Source organism: Capsicum annuum, chromosome 2 (assembly GCF_002878395.1).
Source record: "Capsicum annuum cultivar UCD-10X-F1 chromosome 2, UCD10Xv1.1, whole genome shotgun sequence".
Classification (NCBI taxonomy): domain Eukaryota; kingdom Viridiplantae; phylum Streptophyta; class Magnoliopsida; order Solanales; family Solanaceae; genus Capsicum; species Capsicum annuum.
The window spans coordinates 107,707,827-107,727,011 of NC_061112.1; the positions used below are offsets into that span (position 1 = coordinate 107,707,827).

General features: G+C 34.6%; 1 long non-coding RNA gene across 3 annotated transcripts; it reads right to left on the reverse strand.

Moving 5' to 3' along the window:
- Positions 1–12,431: 12,431 nt before the first annotated feature.
- LOC107861086 lies at positions 12,432–17,433 on the reverse strand. 3 transcript variants are annotated; one of them, XR_001671734.2, is made up of 6 exons: positions 16,506–17,433; positions 15,439–15,544; positions 14,973–15,078; positions 14,188–14,307; positions 12,865–13,106; positions 12,432–12,776 (listed from the first exon to the last, which is right to left on the reverse strand). It is a non-coding gene; the product is annotated as an uncharacterized LOC107861086 (long non-coding RNA). The 3 variants fall into 3 exon arrangements; XR_007052076.1 differs by having other exon boundaries at positions 12,865–14,307; XR_007052077.1 differs by having other exon boundaries at positions 12,865–14,307; positions 15,434–15,544.
- Between the last annotated feature and the right edge of the window lie 1,752 nt (positions 17,434–19,185).

Sequence of the window (19,185 nt, forward strand, 5' to 3'; positions counted from 1 at the left end):
TGGTGATGGTATTAGAGTTGATCCTCAAATTATTGAGGTGGTGAGAGACTTGCCTAGACCCATTTCTCCATCAAATATCAGGAGTTTCTTGGGTTTAGCTGGCTATTACTGTCGATTTGTTGAAAGGTTTTGTAATGCCCTGAAAATCTATCCTAAGACATCACACGGTGCTTAGAACCACAAGTGATCCCAAACTAACCCTTCTATTAGCATAAATCATAACTAAATAAATAATATATATAACATGACTAATTTTACTATGCGGAAACATAAAATGATGAAATTTGTTAAATTACAATACTGATAAAGCTTTACAATTAGATAAATCTGAAGAATGAAAAATTGAATTTACATGACTGACTCTAACTGACATCTGTCAAGCCTCTACTATACTAACTATAGATTGCTAGGATGCGACCCTAACTATCACTAATCAATACAATGATTAAGAAAGTAAAGAACATAAATAAATCTAACTGAAATCCCCAAAGTAGGAGGACTCATCATCTTGCTGGCTGGAATCTAACACTCTCTGCGTCTGAATGTGCATACTAAAACTTGTACCTACATTATGAGACAAAGTTGCACATAGAAATATATATGGATAAGTACTTTGAGGATGTACTGAGTATATGAGGGTGAATGCATAAGTAAAATGTAATATGATCACAATTTATAAAGTCATGTATGCTAAATGTAAGTGACTCATATAAGCTGGAATATCTTAATACTGAAATCTGAAATAATAAGAAGCAAATCATGCTTTATAAATATAGTGAGTCATAACATTTAGCTCTAAAAGATGTGCTAGTATTCTGTTTGTAAATCATACTATCTGAGTGTAAAAGGACTTACTCTTAAATCTAAAAACTGAAGACTATAGCTAATATCTTTCTGTAAAGCATAATTTGAGTATACTTTGTGAGCCTTTACACTTAGTTTTTAAAAAGCTTTTCTTTACTAATAGAGAAATACACTTAAACAACTTCCAGTTAGGTTATCTTTAAGGCTTTAGGGAATTATCTTTTAAAAACTGTACTGCAAGGAAAATACTTTATCTTTTATCTGAAGGGAAAATACTTTTAAAAGCTTTTTCTTTACTATTACGACTTAGAGTCTTTGGGAGCCTTGGAAATCTTTTTTTTTTTGAAACTTTGGGTCTTAGTAACTTGGACTTGGGAGTTTGTTCTAACCGATATAAACCATGTGATCTGACATGGTGTCCAACGTCTTTCCGACATTAGGGAGAGCTATTCTACCCTTGCCATCGGAATAGAACCTTAACTTAAGTGATCACTATCTTAGTCCACTATGGGTAAATTCAGAAACCTACGGTGGCACGTCGTTCTGGGGCATGAGACCTTGGAATCATACCCAACTTAGTGATAAATACTACTCTCATACTTGGGCTCAGAACTTTAGGAAATCCACCTTAAAACAGCACAAGGGTTTATAATGAAAACCAATTATGCTTATTTTTTTATTTAAATCACAAAGTGTATGAATTGTGTAGATTCCTATCTTATCTTAGGATCAAAACATATAATTTATTTAAATCTTGGGAAGTGAATTGCTAGAGGAAAACTTAAGGTCATAGCCTTATTGAAAAACTCAAATTCATTCTTGATATGGATGTAAAAATCAAACAACTTTCAAGAATATGATATTAAAATCTCAATACCTGATCTTTGGGCTCAAAAATTCATGCTTTAAACTCATTAAAATTCACAACCACACTTTATGCACAATATAAATCTTGATATATTTCAACAATATCAATCCATAAAAGGGGAAGTGCAATTTATGATATAAATTCTCAATTTAAAGCATAAATAGGTGGAATAAACATGCAAATTCAATGTTTAAATCACTTATAATCCCATAACCTTAAAACAAGATGATTTGGGGGGTAAACCCCAACATGGAAATCATGAAATCTTTAATACAATTCATGTCTTTGGGCACAAGTACGAAAGAATTGTTCTTGTTCAAACCCCACATACCTTAATTGACGATCTTAGATGACAAACTTTGAATCTTGGATTCCTATGATGCTTTTGAAGATGATTTCTGTGAGTTATTGTATTGGGAAACCTTACAATTGAGTTATCTTAGAGAATTAATGCAGGAATCTTGGATTTCTTGGAGTGAAAGTATGAGCCTTAGGGTTTTGCTATTTGACATAAAAAGATAAATAATGAGGTATCTTTGCTTGTTTGGGGGTGAGATTATGTGTTTTGGACGGATTTGGGTGAGGGAAATTGACTGAAGTGACCATAGGCCCTTTTAGAATTTAATTAGGATATAAAATAGCTTTGGATCTGTGTCAGTTTTTCGTGTCGAGGCAAAGTCGACATGACGCGTCAAGATCGCGTAATCTTACTTCCTCATATGGATATCTAAACAACCACCCATAATGGTACACTCCTTGTATTCTCTAAACCTCTATCACAACAACTCCCACGCACTACCTCAAGGACATACACACACAAATTTCAACTAACCATAACATATATCAAAGACTTGTCCTCAATATTACTTCACCCTCATGGCCTTATCTAAAACAAGTATACAATGATTTTTTTATAAACAAGAAATACTTACTCATCACCACTATCATTACATAAGGGGAAGTCACTAAATGTTTAGAACATGAGACCTTTAAGAATTGAGGGATACTATACGAAACTTGACACTTAACTGAGGCCTGGGGATAGAGAATCAAAATCATAGATTCATCAAAGTGATCTGAATTGAAGGAATACATGGCTATAAGCTGAATCTCGCCAATCATGAGTACATGAGTCTTTATCTGCATGATCTGAGTTTAGAATCCATGATGTCATGGAACATAATCTGTATTATTGAGTGAATTGGAACTGCTTATGCTAGGAACTGGAAGTATACATAATTTTTCTATAAGGTGCATAAATATAAATTATGGTAATAGAACCGACATGTAAGGCATGAGTAGATAGAGGAATTGAGATAACTAAAGATATTTAAATAGGAATGGGTTGAGCCTCACCCTTACTAGCTAATATTCTATAACATACTGGCATTACTACTAAAATCTGAGAGCCTAACTTGGTTGCTCATTCTATCATCTCCCCTTTAGCTTTAAGAAATCACTCTAAGTCTGTGAACTACTAAATAAACTCTAATCTAAAATGTAATCACTTTTCTCTAGAGTCTGGCGTATAATCAATATACATAAAACTAAACTTACCCAGAAGGACTGTATCTTCACGTGTAACACCCAATGCTAATACCTTCTCCTGAAATTCAAATCTGAGATTTCTATGGCCCCAAAAGTCATCATATAACAACTTAAACACTCACCTAACATGGATATCTCCAAACCCTTGTTGAACCATACTAACTTCCTTCATAGTCTACCAATATTACATCTCTAAACTTACACCAACATACCCAACATTATCAACTTATAACACATAAGTTAACTGGCAAGAACATCATATTCCACATAGCCTTATTCATACTTATCAATTCAAGGGTACTACTCACCACTCAACACTTAATAAATATCGAAAATAATAAAGCCCCTTATCACCTTGGGCAAATATCTACATCATACCTGTAACATCATATTAAATAGAGAATAAATGAACTTAACCTCTTACTTATGCTGTTCAAGCCTACTAGATCACTTCTATATAGCTAGTCACACCAACTAAGAAATCATTACATCCACCTTGATGACCATCTACTATTCAAATTTAGTTTTTAGTGCTAGGCATAATTACCAACCCAACCTCACATACTAATCTCACTTGGAATCTATAGAACAAAACATCAAGAAACATTAATCTACTAGGATTTCATAACAACAATAATCGATCATAATCATATGGCCTATCTTATTCAAAATCCATTAACATATCTTCATTCTACACATCATTACTATTTACCCATCTATACACCTAAAATTTTTTCATAGTCCTATAATTTTTAACTAAACTCCTCTGCAGCCTCAAGGGAAGCGTAACTTAATATTACTAAACCACCAAACATTTCCTTAATAATATATACCTTTCTAACATAATAATTACCACCAAAAACTCCTTAAGCAAATAGTAATTCACCTTAACTAATAAATCCTTCTCTACCTTGTACTAAACTAACACACCAGGACATATCACCATAACATAAAATCTATAGCATGCATAAGTTTATCTTTATACTTTCTATCAATCGTCATTCCCATTTTTCTTGTCACTACACTTCTTTACCCATGCTTCCAACTGTAAGAAGGTATTACTACTATGAATAATTACTTTCCAGGTTACAATATCCCTTAATACAAACTCTATTCAACAATCTAGGTTTATACTATCTCTTCTTATGAGCACTCTCTATATTAAAGGAATAATAAGGAATTTGAATGCATATCTTATTCTTTCACACTAAACAATTCATAAGGATGAGGACATAACTTTCAACTTAAAGGACTTAACATGCTAAGGAGATCCTCTCAAGCCTCTTTTGTAAGACTTTTGATACTTCTGCTAGCAAATTTGAGAGCATTATCCGGGGAGGAACTGGAACTTACTAGTTATGTTTTCTCAGGAATAATACATAGATAAGGAATTTTAGGGTAACATACGAATAGACAGGGGATTCTGAGAAAACAAATTTACCACACAATCTTGAGTAGGAAAGAAAGAAAACTTTTCTTAAATGCCTCGTAGACTCTTGAAGAAAAGTACAAATGACTCCGTACCATTCCACAAGATTCTACTAGTCACGAATTTACAGATACCCTAGTACACTTGAGTTCTATGCTCTGATACAAAGTTTGTAAAGCCCCAAAAATCTATCCCAAGATGTCACACGGTGCTTAGGACCATAAGTGATCCCAAGCTAACTCTTCTACTGGCATAACTCATAAGAAATTGAATAATATATATAACATGAGTAATTTTACTGTGCGGAAACATAAAACGATGAAATCTATGAAATTAGAATACTGATAAAGCTTTACAATCTGATAAATGTCAAGGATGAAAACTGAATTATCATGACTGACTCTAACTGACATCTGTGAAGCCTATACTATACTGACTATAGATATCTAGGATGCGACCCCAACTATCACTAATTAATACATATGATTAAGAAAGTAAAGAACATAAATAAATCTAAATGAAGTCCCCGAAGTAGGAGGACTCATATCATGTTGGTTGGAATTTATAGCTGTCTGAGTTATAATTTGCATACTAAAACTTGTACCTACATTATGAGACAATATAGCACATAGACATATATGTGGATCAGTACTTTGAGGATGTACTAAGTATATGGGGGTAAATGCATAAGTAAACATAATATCATCACAATTTAAAAAGTCATGCATACTAAATGTAAGTCACTCACATATGTAGGAATAACTTAAAACTAAAATCTAAAATAATGAGAAGCAAATCATGCTTTATAAATCTAGTGAGTCATAACATTTAGTTCTAAAAGCTGTGCTAGTATTCTTTCTACAAATCATACTGTCTAAGTGTAAAAGGACTCACTCTTAAATTTGAAAACTAAATACTGTAGCTAATATCTTTCTGTGAAGCATAATCTAAGTAAACTTTGTGAGCCTTTATACTTAGTTTTCTAAAAGCTTTTTTTTACTAATAGAGAAATACTCTAAAGCAACTTCCAGTAAGGTTATCTTTAAGGCTTTAGGGAATTCTCTTTTAAAAATTGTACTGCAAGGAAAATACTTTATCTTTTATCTTAAGGGAAAACACTTTTAAAAGATTTTCTTTACTATTAGGACTTAGAGACTTTGGGAGCTTTTGAAAATTTTTTTTTTGAAACTTTGGGACTTAGGAACTTGGACTTGAGAGTTTCTTCTAACCGATGTAAATTATGTGAGATGACATGGAGTCCAACATCTTTCCCAATATCTTGCCCACGTTGGGGAAAGTTGTTCTACCCTTGCCATCTGAATAGAACCTTAACTTAAGTGATCACTATCTTAGCCCACTATGGGCAAATTCAAAAACCTACGGTGGCACAAAGTTCTAGGGTATGAGACCTCGAAGTCATACCCAACTCGGTGCTAAATACTATTCTCATACTTAAGATCATAACTTTAGGAAATCCACCTTAAAACAACACAAGGGTTTATAATGAAAACCAATTGTGCTACTTTACAATGTGTATGAATAGTGTAGATTCCTATCTTAGCTTAGGATCAAAACAACAACTTTGTTTAAATCTTAGGAAGCAATTTGCTAGAGGAAAACTTAAGGTCATAGCCTTCTTGAAAAACTCAAACTCATTCTTGATATGGATGTAAAAGTCAAACAACTTTCAAGAACATGATATTAAAATCTCAATACTTGATCTTTGGGCTCAAAAATTCATGCATTAAACTCATGACAATTCACAACCACACTTTATGCTCAACATCATTCTTGATATATTTCAAAAATATCAATCCATAAAAAAGGAAGTGCAATTCATGATATAAATTCTCAATTCAAAGATTAAATAGGTGGGATAAACATGAAAATTTAAGGTTTAAATCACTTATAATCCCATAACCTTAAAAAAAGATGATTTGGGTTTAAACCCCAATATACAAATCATGAAATCTTTAATAAAAGTCAAGTATTTGGGAACAAAAATGAAAAAATTATTCTCGTTCAAACCCCACATACCTTAATTGACGATATTAGATGAGAAAGCTTGAATCTTCATTTCTTTTGATGCTTTGGAAGATGAGCTCTGTGAGTTCTTGTATTGGGAAACCTTAATATTGAGTTATCTTTGAGAATTAATGGAGAAATCTTGGGTTTATTAGAGAGAAAGTATAAGCCTTAGGGTTTTTCTATTTGAGATGAAAAGATGAATAATTAGGTATCTTTGTTTCTTTAGGGGGTGAAATTATGTGTTTTGGATAGATTTGGGTGAGGGGAATTCACTAAAGTGACCCTAGGCCCTTTTGAAATTGAATTAGCATGTAAAATAACTTTGGATCCACGTCAGTATTTTGTGTTGAGGCAAAGTCAATGTGACGTGTCAAGATCATGCTGGCTTACTGCCTCACACAAAAAATGCCATAACCTTTTACTCGATTAGCAAATTATTGTGAAATTGATATCGTTGGAAAGATAATTAAATTATCTACAATTTGGTGGGTCTTCAGATGAAAAACTCTACGTATATAAAAAGTTATTCACATTTAAAGTAGACCCTTATAGAATCAAATACCAAATATTGGACGAATCAAATGATCTTAGCTCAACTTTGTTATAAGTCATTGCTATGAACATTTTCACCTCTAAACAACTTCATAGAATATGATAATGATTGTGAAACTTATATTCACATGGAAATCATTTGGATTAGAGCTTAGACATGTAGGAACAACGGTTAGAATTCTAGCATAAAAATACGGGGTATTACAAATTTTCTTCTATTGCATCCCCTATGTCCATATTGACTCAGAAGAAAGTTATATTTTAGTGTTCAAATTTATGTGAGAAAAGTTTTCTGGAGTTAAAGACTTGACTCACCTTAGCCTCAGTCTTGACTTTACCAGATGGTTCGAATGGTTTTGTTGTGTACTATGATACATCCAGGGTAGGTTTAGATTGTGTCCTCATACAGAGAGGTATGGTCATAGCTATGTCTCCAGACAGCTTAAACCCTATGAGAAAAATTACCCTACTCATGATTTTGAGTTATCAACTATAGTGTTTGTCCTAAAGATTTTAAGGCATTACTTGTATGGGGTGCATATGGATGTGTTCCCAGATCACAAAAGCCTTTAGTATGTGTTCTCTCAGAAAGATTCGAATTTGCTTCAAAGAAAGTGGTTAGAATTATTGAAGGATCATGACATGAGTATTTGGTATCATCCGGGAAAGGATAATGTAGTGGCTGATGCTCTCAATAGATTGTTTATGGTAGCGTAGCTCATGTTGAGGATGATAAGAAGTAGTTAGCTCAAGAAGTCCATCAGCTTTCCCGACTAGGTGTTTAGTTAGTTGACTCAGCAGAGAGTAGTGTGAAGGTACAAAGTAGCTTATAATCATCTCTAGTTTTCTAGGGAAAGAATAGCAGGATAGAGATCCCAATCTAGTTAAGTTGAAAGAATCAGTCAGATTTTGTGAGAAGTTTACCTCATACCCATCATTAGCACGATTTGGGATATCATAGTTAGGATGACCAAACTAGCTCATTTCTTACCAGTACATACCTCTTATTCAGCTGAGGACTATACTAAACTCTATCTCAGAGAGTTGGTTAGGTTGCGTGATGTTCCCTTATCTATCATCTAAGACAGAGGTACCCAATTTACCTCTTATTTCTGGAAAGCATTCCAAAAGGGTCTTGGTACCCAAGTCCATCTTAGTATAGCCTTACACCCTTAGACAGATGGTCAAGTAGAAAGGACTATTCAAACTCTTGAGAATATACTGAGAGCATGCACAGTTGATTTTAAAGGTAGTTGGTATAACTATTTGACTTTGATTGAGTTCGAATATAATAATAGCTATCATTTCAGTATCCGTATGGCTCTATTTGAGTCTCTCTGTGGTAGGAGATGTAGATATCATATTTGATGGTTTAAAGTAGGTCAGGCCATAGTAGTAGGTCTGGACTTGGTGTTTGATGTGTTAGAGAAGGTTCAGTTGATCAGAGAAAGGCTTAGGGCAGCCCAGAACTGACAAAAATCATATTCATATATGAGGAGAAAGGATCTCGAGTTTGAGGTCGGTGATCTTGTGTACTTGAAAATCTCTTCCATTAAAGGAGTGAAGAGATTCGGCAAGAAAGGGAAACTAAGTCCCTGATATGTTGGTCCCTTCAGAATTCTCAGTCGTTCTAGAAAGGTAGCTTATGAGCTTGAGTTTCCTTCAGATTTAGCCTCAGTACACCCAGTGTTCCATGTATCATTGTTGAAGAAATGTATTAGTTATCCAGCTATAGTTGTTCCCTTTGAAAGTGTAAATATTCATAAAAGTCTTTTCTTTGAGGAAGTTTCAGTCGAAATTCTTGATCATCAAGTTCGTGACTAAGGAACAAAGAATTTCCACTAATAAAAGTTCTTTGGTGAAATCAATTCACTGAGGGAGCCACTTGGGAAGCAGAGGAACATATGCGGTCAAAGTACCCCCATCCTTTCTCCGTGAATCTAGATTCAGTATAAGGTACTAATCTTCTTAAGATTTCACTCTATCATGCTGAGTTTAAGTTAGACATCATGTTAATGACAATCATGTATTTACAAATCAGTTCAGTCATGCATTCCATGCATCAGATATGAATGTTCAGTGTATAAGATCAGACCGGCAGCTTTCCTCAGCTTAACCAGTTTCGTTCGAGGACAAATGATCCCAAGGGGGAGATATTGTAACACCTCATATTTCCTAGCATAATATAAGTCCCATTACATGAGCATTCATAAAAAAAATTCCTAAACACTCATTATTTTTCAGTTTAGATCCTTACACTTTGTAGGAAATTCAATTAGCTTTCCAATGATATAAAATTTGCCGAAATCCGATAACCAGGTAAGAAGTTAGGGCAATTTTAAGTTTCAATCATTAAACATCGTCATTTCAAACCTTAGCACATCGCGGAGATAGTCCAAATGGTAATTGTCAATTTGCAGTGTGACTCCGTAACATTAGCGCATCGCGGAGAAGGCCAATTTCCAGTTTGGCAATTTCCAGTGGGCCTCTGTGATGGTGGCGCATAGCGGAGGTGGAAAAATTGGCACTTGAAAGGTTAACATAATAGATCTATCTCGCGGTGTTTGTCCAGGTCCTAATTGTCCCTTTTCTAATGGCTTGGCGCGATAGTGGCACATTGCGCCAAGGCCAAAAATCGGGATCTTCAGTTTTTCAGCTTCCATTTTTAAATTTTTTCAGGGGTATTTGAGTCTTTTTCCACGGCCCTAAATAATCTAAAACATGAAATTTAACCCCTAACACCTGAAGTAGTCATCATTATTTCAATTCCTCACACAATCAAACATCACCTTTTCAAGAACAAGAAACCCTAGCTTTCAAATTCAAGGCTAGTCCTTAAGAACTCACCCAGAACTTTAAGAAATTCACTATACCAGGTATGTTAGATGTTCATCCATTGATTCCTTTCATCCATGGAGCCTAAGTAACCCATTTTAATCACAAAGTTATAATATTTTCAAGGTATTATGTTTTAAATTATGATTTCATCCATGAATCTCCATTCACTATTGATTTTATACCATGTTACCATGAAATATCATTACTATTCAATTCTCAATGTTTTTATATTATTATTTATTGAATTATACCATGATTTAGACCTGTTATGTTGAATTCACACTATTTTTATAAGTTCCATGGCATTCCTATGATTGTCTTAAACTATGAAGTACAAGTGTTTGATAAAATTCCTACAAGAGTGATTGATTTAATAGAACGCCTTCATGTGATGTCTTCCAAGTTTTAGTGTTATTTTACCATTGTTGTTTTGAGTCCTGAGTTATTAAATACCCGAAATTCATAAATGTTTACTTCGTCTTATCTTAGTACAATGTAGAACAGTCTTCAGAACATACTATAAGCATTATCAAAATATTCAGATAGCAGTCAGTTAAACTCAGAACAGTCTAGCATTTCAGTGTCTTTCAGTTGGGAGTTAAATTTACCACCGAGAGAGTGTAAGGATGGAGGCTTCCCCGTCAAATAGGCAGATTAGGCTTGACTATCTCATAGGGATCACCCATCAGTTCAGGCTTAACACCCTTAGTTCTTTGGACATTATATCTGTTTAGTGGATCCACAAAGCCAACGTTAGTACCCGTGGCATAGTATTAACATCCTTCCAACTAGGGTTACAAGTTGTACCTCGATTATCTCAAAGTGGGGAATGTGAGTTAGATAATACCTCCCAAAGTCTCATATGTAGTCTCAATTACAGATCCAGATCAGTTATGAAATCTTAGGGTTGTTTGACCAAAGAATACAGATATTAGTATTTTTTCAGTATTTTAGTTTACAGATTTTACTCAGTCCATGTTATATGCTTGGTCATGCATCCCCAGTGTCTATAGATTCTCACGTATCTTTAGTATTTACAACTGTCATGCATATTCGTTATTTATAGATTCTCCATATTTTCAATAGCTACAAATTCCATGTTCTCTACTCAGTACTCCATGTTTTACATGCATATTCTGTTAATTATTAGCTCTGTTCATAAAACCACACATATCAGCCTACCTCATTTAGCATACCAGTACATTCAAAGTACTGATAGCGTACCTTTCATTTTTGCTATAATGTATTATATCATAGGTGTTGATGCTTAGTTCCCGGACCGCACTTAGATTTCACTTCTAAGGATATCAGCAGGACTGGTGATTCTTTATCATTCGAGGACAGATTATCTTACTTCATATCTCTATTTTAGTAGTTAGTAGAGTTAGTTGGGGGCATATCCCATCAAATCATATTTAGTCAGTCTTTAGAGGCTTTTCAGACATTAGAGTCAGTTATTCAATATTCAAATTTTCAGTTGACATGTCAGTTTATCAGTATTTGATCAGTTTTTCTATAGATTCATATTTCAGTATTGAATTAGTGATAAAACCTTATGGTAATGTTAGATGTTTTCTACAATTATGATATTATTATTTAGTGCTCACCATAGATACCAGCTCATGGGTTAGCTTGTGGTCCCTCGAGACTATAAGCATTGTATGACGACTAAGGGGTAGTCCCGGGTCGTTACAATGACCATGATTCTGTTTTATTATTTCCATATTTCTCTAATATTATTGTGAATATTATGCATGATTACCAGATATAGAAGAGCGTCCAGGCCCTAAATGGTTCGCAATGCTTGTCACGGCCAAGGCCTCAGTTCGGGTCGTGATAAACTTGTGCTACTAGAAATTAGTCCTATGACAACGGTTCAAAAATTGTTGTGATAAATAAAAAATTTGTTACCATAGATCTATTTCAACAGTTAGGTAGGCATTGCGTATGTGAGCATTGGGATAGGTCTATCGCAACGGTTACGACAACTGTTGCAATAGATACACCTATTGCAACGGTTTTTCTAGCCTCTTATTGCGACGCTTTGTATCATCTATAGTAATGGTTAATAACCGTTGCAATAGACTATATTGCAATGATTAGAAAGTTTTGCAATAAACCTATTGCAACGGTTTTCGAATATCTATCGCAACGCTTATTGGTCTTTTACAATGATTTTTAAATTCATATTTCAACTCTTTTTGACACTTATTGCTATGGTTTTATAGGTCTTTTGCAACATTTTTTTGTTACCTATTGCGTCTGCTATAATTAGCTATTGCAACGATTTTTGTCACCTATTCCAACTACCTCAAATACCAATTGAAATATATATATACACATCACACCATAATCTTTCATTAATAATCAAATATCATTTCATTTAATAAACAAATGTTCTTCAGTTAAATTAAATATAATAACATCATTGTGTTATGTCTGGATATTTACAAAGAATTTGCTACATTCCATACTATCCACTGCATGAAGGATCTAATTGCAAAACTAACTAAACAGACATTAGCACATGCCTTCTCATATAGGCATGACCAATAGTGTATTAGCAATAGATATAGTTGCAACCATTGAACAATTTTGTTACACTCTGTCAACTCGACCAGCGGCTGCACAAGCATAGAGATAGATATAGGTTTGTCCAGTAGGCTTTACTTCAATGAATTCAAATGTCTTCATCTCTTCCAAGAGCAACTTACAATGAAGAAAAATAACATTAATTATTTCAATGAATCCTATTATTGCTGATAATTTCATAATGAGTAAGGATACGTAACCTTACCGCTTGTTCTGAATTTTTGCATTTTCCACAGGTTATCTTAGCTGTGATATTGGCAAAAAAACATTTGAGTAAGAAACCTACGATATTGGCAGATAAACAACAAAGGTTGGTATAGCTTATCTATAAATCAAGTAGCACAAAATTGTGAGTGTATACAAATATTAAAAGTGAGTTAATTTGTACTGCGGGAGAAAGTGCCGGTGCTGCAGTTTCTGGTATCGAAGCTGACATGTCTGGTAAACCTGTAGGACAACTTTCATCCTGTGAATTATAGTTTTTGAACACAGTCTAAGATACCTTCAATCTCAATTTCACAATCCAAGAGCAAACTTTTTTGAAATAAGAAAAAACAATAAGCTTGCAATAGCTTTAGCTCAGGTACCTGACGGCCAGTTTTCAAAGATAAACCAGTATAAAAATAGTGAAAGGTAATAGATTAGATGGACCACTTTCATCATAATAGTTTTATATACATTTCTCTTCAGTTTCTGAAAATGCATTGACCTCTTGTGTTTATGAAAACAGTTAAGAAGAGTAAGGTTGCTTGAATATACTAACTAAGATACCATCTATCTTATGATAATTCATAACTTAGGGAGGGATACTGCAGAAATCATATTTAAGGCTCCATGAGTGCTTCTAATCTCGAGGAACCAAGTTTCAATCTTTAATGAGATTTTCTGTGCATAAATGGTCACATGCGATATGAAAAAAAGACAATTATGCTGACATGCTTCAATTGGAGCAACAGAACAAGAAAAGTTGAACTTGCTCTCTATGTTTGATTAGAGTGATTAAAAGTGAGACTAGTGTTGCATCCTCTATCCTCATTAAATATAATTATTTTGGTTGTCTATAAGGTTTAAAAAAGTAAATTCTCCTTTTAACACATTTTGTTTTACATAGTGACCCATCCATAAGAAAGAAGAAAGTTCAACTAAGTTACTATACTTGAATTGATTAAACATACGCTTGAAGAAGGATGTGGACGTTAAAATATCATGCTAAGCTTGAAAATGTAGAAAGTATTATGTTACTTTGGACCTCTTTTAAAATGGTTCAATTTCCCATAAGATGGAAGAGTTCACTCTTTTCTAGACAAAGCAAAATAGAAAGGAGGTTAAAATAGAATGGCAGAAGGGAGTATAAGATGTTTGAGATAAAAAGGATGCTACTATGAATTTCAGAAATTGTTAGAAATCTGGCAATTATTAGAGATTAGATTAGCATTTCTGTGGAATTTGATTTTGTGAAACAACTTCCCATATATAAATCTTTAGCATAATATTAAGATTGAAGGTTTGTGTGTTTAGAATTTGATACCTCTTGTCTTGTCATGCTTCTATCACTCCTTGCCTTCAAACTGGCACAAGTAACTCATGAATGAGCTCCAAAAAATCTTTTGTTGGAGTTAGGACGTCCATGACATATGAAAGGTACTACCTGTTGAACTCTGATTATCATTTTTTGTTGGAGTTTCGACATCCATGGCATTCAAGAAAATATAGCAGTCGATATCTGGTGTTGTATCATATGCTAAGTACCTCAATCTAGTATATAGGTATCTGTTACTCCATAGTACTCAGAAAATTCTATGAGTAACTAGTCCCAAGGTTCCTCAGACCTTAAACGTCCTGAACAGAATTGTTGAGCACGCATAGAAGCCTCTAGTAGTAGATCATATTCAAGAGTCTCCACAATTGGTCCATTCTATCATAAATGGGAACCAAATGCCTATTATGAGTTATTTGAAACTTATAAAATCAGTCAAGACACCACACATAAACATATTTTGAGCACTAAATTCTTAAAACTAACAACCATTTAATAATATTGAACTGTAAGAGGACCTAAGGTGTAGACACCTCAAGTAAATGGCCTCAAGTAAAAGAGCATAAGGTTAAGTGTCTCCAGTGAAATATCATTTTAGCATCTCAAATGTCAATTGTAGAACAATATGACTAAATCTCAAATGTCAATTGTAGCATCTCAAATGTCAATTTTTCTGTAGCAATTACAAAATTGATGTAAGAAGGCGCTAATGATAAAACTTAAAAAACTGAAAAAATTAGTTAAAAGATAATGACATATTGGAGGATTAGACATACACTATTGTCAGCCACAACTGAAACTGGTATTGAAGTTCGACCCAATGTACTTTTCTTCATATCTTGTACTTCAAGCAAAAGAGCATCACCTTGGTTCTCTGGAAAACTGAATTCAGAAACATGTGTTATCTTGTCTGGAGAAATTAATATCTCAACATCAGGGGTTTGATCCACGAGTTGTACTATGCATAGGACATAACTATGCATAGGATGCAAGCATTGGGATATGGAATCACAAAAAGTTATAACCATCTTATTTTTAACTGAAAAAGTGAACATATAAATAAATCAAAGAAAGAAAATTCCTTAAACCTCCCATATAAAGATTATTCTAATCTTGAGAACACAACTTGATGTCTTTACTTCTTAACAATATTCAGGACTCAGAGCAAGTGCAAGCCAAGATTATTTAACTGGATTCTATAGTGTAACTTTGGACAGCAAAAGAGTAAAAATAAAACCTTACTAGTCATGGTGATCACCACTTCCCAGCACCAGCGTAACAGTAGAATTTGGTTCGAATTTACTATCTTCAGTTGAACTCTTCATGAGAACTAAGCATCTCAGGGATTCTGCAGAGAATGTAGTGGAAAAACAATCATTTCACTGATGCATGAGGATCCAAAAAAACTCAACATGTTTTTGTTTGATTTGATACGTCCAAAGATCCACTTATTTTTAGGGAGTTCACATGAAATCTTAACACACATAATAACCTAAATAGACCATCAGTCTTTTATTAGGTAACAAATCAACTAGGCCTTGATCTCGAACTAGCTGGGGTCGATTGTATGAATCTATGTGAACCATTACACTTGATTTAGATCATTTCATTCTAATACTTAATATTTTGTCTCCTAGGATAAATTAGGAGTTCTTTGAAACTAGAGTGTATCCAAGTCTCACACTTAAACTGATATACAAATCTACAAACATACTAAATGCCTCTTTATACACATTCTATTGTAGATAATTACTGCTAGTTGGTAGTTGGTACTTTCTACTTTCTCTGAATTCTATTATTAACCAAGCCCATATTATTAACCAAAATTTTCAGCGGATTCAAAGGATCCAAGGAACATCAAAGAATTATTTCATTTCCAAGCCTAAAAAAGTACATAGGGAGCACCAAATCAATAGATAGTACTAAAAACATAAACAACAACAACATTCCTTGTGTAATCAATCAATCTCATAAGCGGGGTTCGGCAAAGGTAGGACATACGCATACCTTACCCCTTCCTTTATGCTAGTAGCGAGGTTGTTTCTGGTAGACCCTCGGCTCGACAGAAGTACCAAAAATACTGAAAATTGCATAAGCAAGCATAACAATCCTAGAAATAGGGAATGAAAATTCCTAGAACATCAAAACCAAACAATTCTATAGCAAAATCAAGTTATTTCTACACATAATAATTCAAAGAATAATTCCATAAAGAGCATATATACTAGAGATTTACATAAATAAAAGAGTCAAATATTAAATTTTTATCCAAAATTGTTCATGTTCCCAATAGATCAATTTTAAAATACCTAGGAAATATTCTTGGATGTGGAGATCTTGAAGTAATAGGAATAGCTTGAATATCCCAATCATTTTCCATAGTCGAATGATAAACTTTACATCTCAAATGTCTCACGTGTTGCTGTACCAATCAACTACAACCTATTTTTATTGCCATTTTCTTCTCGAAATCACGCTACTAACTTACCCATTTCAATCAGTGATGATTTTCCAATCTCGGAGATAATTGGGGGTTGTTGTTGCTGCTCAACTAGCCATTTTAAATCCTAGTGAACAATCATACCACCACAATTTCTCAATTTACTCTGAATGACCCCTCCTAATTCCTTAATGTTGTTAACTATTTCATTCTTTTCATGCAAGAATTCTTGGGCCATATGCAAAATTTATATACCCTTCACAATCCCCAATTCCCCTTTCTCAATTTTGTTAAAAAGGTCACTTACTACACCTTTTAGCTCACCTTCCCCTACTAAAACTTGCTTTCTTTTCATCACCCTTAGCATAATCTCCATCACCCTCTTCACTTCCCCACTCCTTTGCAAATTACCTAATTTCCTTTGCCCCAACCCACACCCACCCCCAACCCTACCCAACTTTGGATTCAAATACATATTCTTACTCACAGTGGTGGTCGGAGCATCTTTGAAATCAAGGTATAGTAGTCAGAGCAGTGGTACAATGGGAAGAGTATGGTGGTTGGAGCAATAATATGATGGTCGGCATATGCTATTCATAGCAACGGTATGATGGACGACATATGGTATTCGAAGCAATGGTATTATGGTCGACGTATGGTGGTCGGAGCAGTGGAGAATCATACTTAGTGAATTTTTTTGGCAGATTAGAGTATGCTAGATAAAAATTTAATGAAATATTATAGTGGACTGTTGTAATTCTTAAAGGGTTTTCTTGGCGGACTTAGCAAAATTTTGTGGTTGGACCATTGTAATAGCTTTTTTTATCAAATAAAGTGTTTCCATAGATATTTCTATGGCAACGGTTCATGCAACTGTTGCTATAATACACACTATTGCAATGGTTCTTCAACAATAGCAACAGTTATACCACAAAATAGTTTTATTAGAAAAATTTTATTTTGCAATGGCTGTAAGCGTTGCAATAGATGGTCTATTGCAATGCTTTTAGAATCGTTGCCAAAAAATTCATTGTAATAGGGGTAATTTCTAGTAGTGTTGGTATCAAAGCACAATTCATGGTCTCAGGGTGTCTGTAAAATCGCGTCGAGTAAAGTCCTAATTATGGGTGTGTAGCGCTCCATTCTTATAAACGGGAGGTTACAAGACATTTAGGAATGTCTCTCTACTTTTATGAATTAGTTCATACCATAGAGTCTGTATGTCCTTTAATCAGTGATTTCTTGCATTTCAAAAATTTACCATGAGTACCCATAGAACCAACGAACAAAATGCCTAAGTGGAAGAGGTCCTTCCAACCCATGGGATGCAGACCTACAACACAGCTCGCACCTTAGAGTTTGTCTATACTACGGGAGTTCCTCCAAACCTGACCAATCCACTTCAGGCTCCAAGGACTAATTTTAACCATCCCCAGCCCCCTCAGAGGGATATTTTAAATATTGAGTTCAGACAGTCCATATATATGATTGCACAATTGGTAGCCTCTTGACTTGTTGGTCTGAAGATGTGGGTACTGTATTGGGTTCATCAAAACTTACCCAGGTTGGTAAATTTATGAGACTAAACCCCCCTATATTCACTAGCATGGAGGTTGAGGAGGACCCTCAAGGGTTCATTAACAGGTTGGAAAAGGTTTTTAGCATTACGCACGTGATTGAAGTAGAAGGTATAGAGTTGGCAGTGTATCAACTGAAAGAAGTGTAAAATTAATGGCACAATGAGTAGGAGAACTCAAAGGGTAGTGATATTGAGCCTTCGGTATGGGGTGAATTTGTGGAGGCTTTTCTAGATTATTTCTTTCCTTGGGAGTTGAGAAAGGCAAAGGCTAAGGGATTTATAAATCAAAAATAACGGGAAATGAGTGTCAAGGAGTACACTCTAAAGTTCAACCAGTTATCTTGTTATACTCCAAAAATGGCAGGTAATATAAGGTCTCAGATGAGAAAGTTTGCATTTGGTTTTTGGGATGATTTGGTATTTGTTTACAAAGGATCAATGTTGAATTGGGACATGGATTTCTCTAGGCTTTCCGTTTATATACAATAAGTGAAGGAGCAGAAGAAAATGGTAGTGGAGGCAAGGGAGAAAGACAGACAGGCCAAAAGGGCCAGATCTATAGACCAGAACAACAACCATCACAGGGTTATAATAATTGGGGTAATAGGTGGTCGAAGAAAAATTGTTGGAGTCATGACTAGTCCTCAGCCAGCGCCCCAACGCCCAGACCCCCATCGTATGGACTATTTTAGAATTTTTAGCTTAGCCATAGATCAGGAGTGCAGGGTACTCAGTATCAAGGTAGTGTGATTCGACCATTCAGGTAATACCCTTTCTATAATTCATGCAAGAAAAACCAGCCAAGGAGATGTCAGTTTGGCTCAATGGTGTGTTATGCTTGTAGCCAACCCAGCCACAAAGGGATTACCCAGAAGCAAAAGGTAATGTTGAGGTTACTTAGTCTAAAAACTAATTCCTATGCACCACCAGCACCTCCCAAGGGTACTACATCAGCGATCGGGAGCAGTCG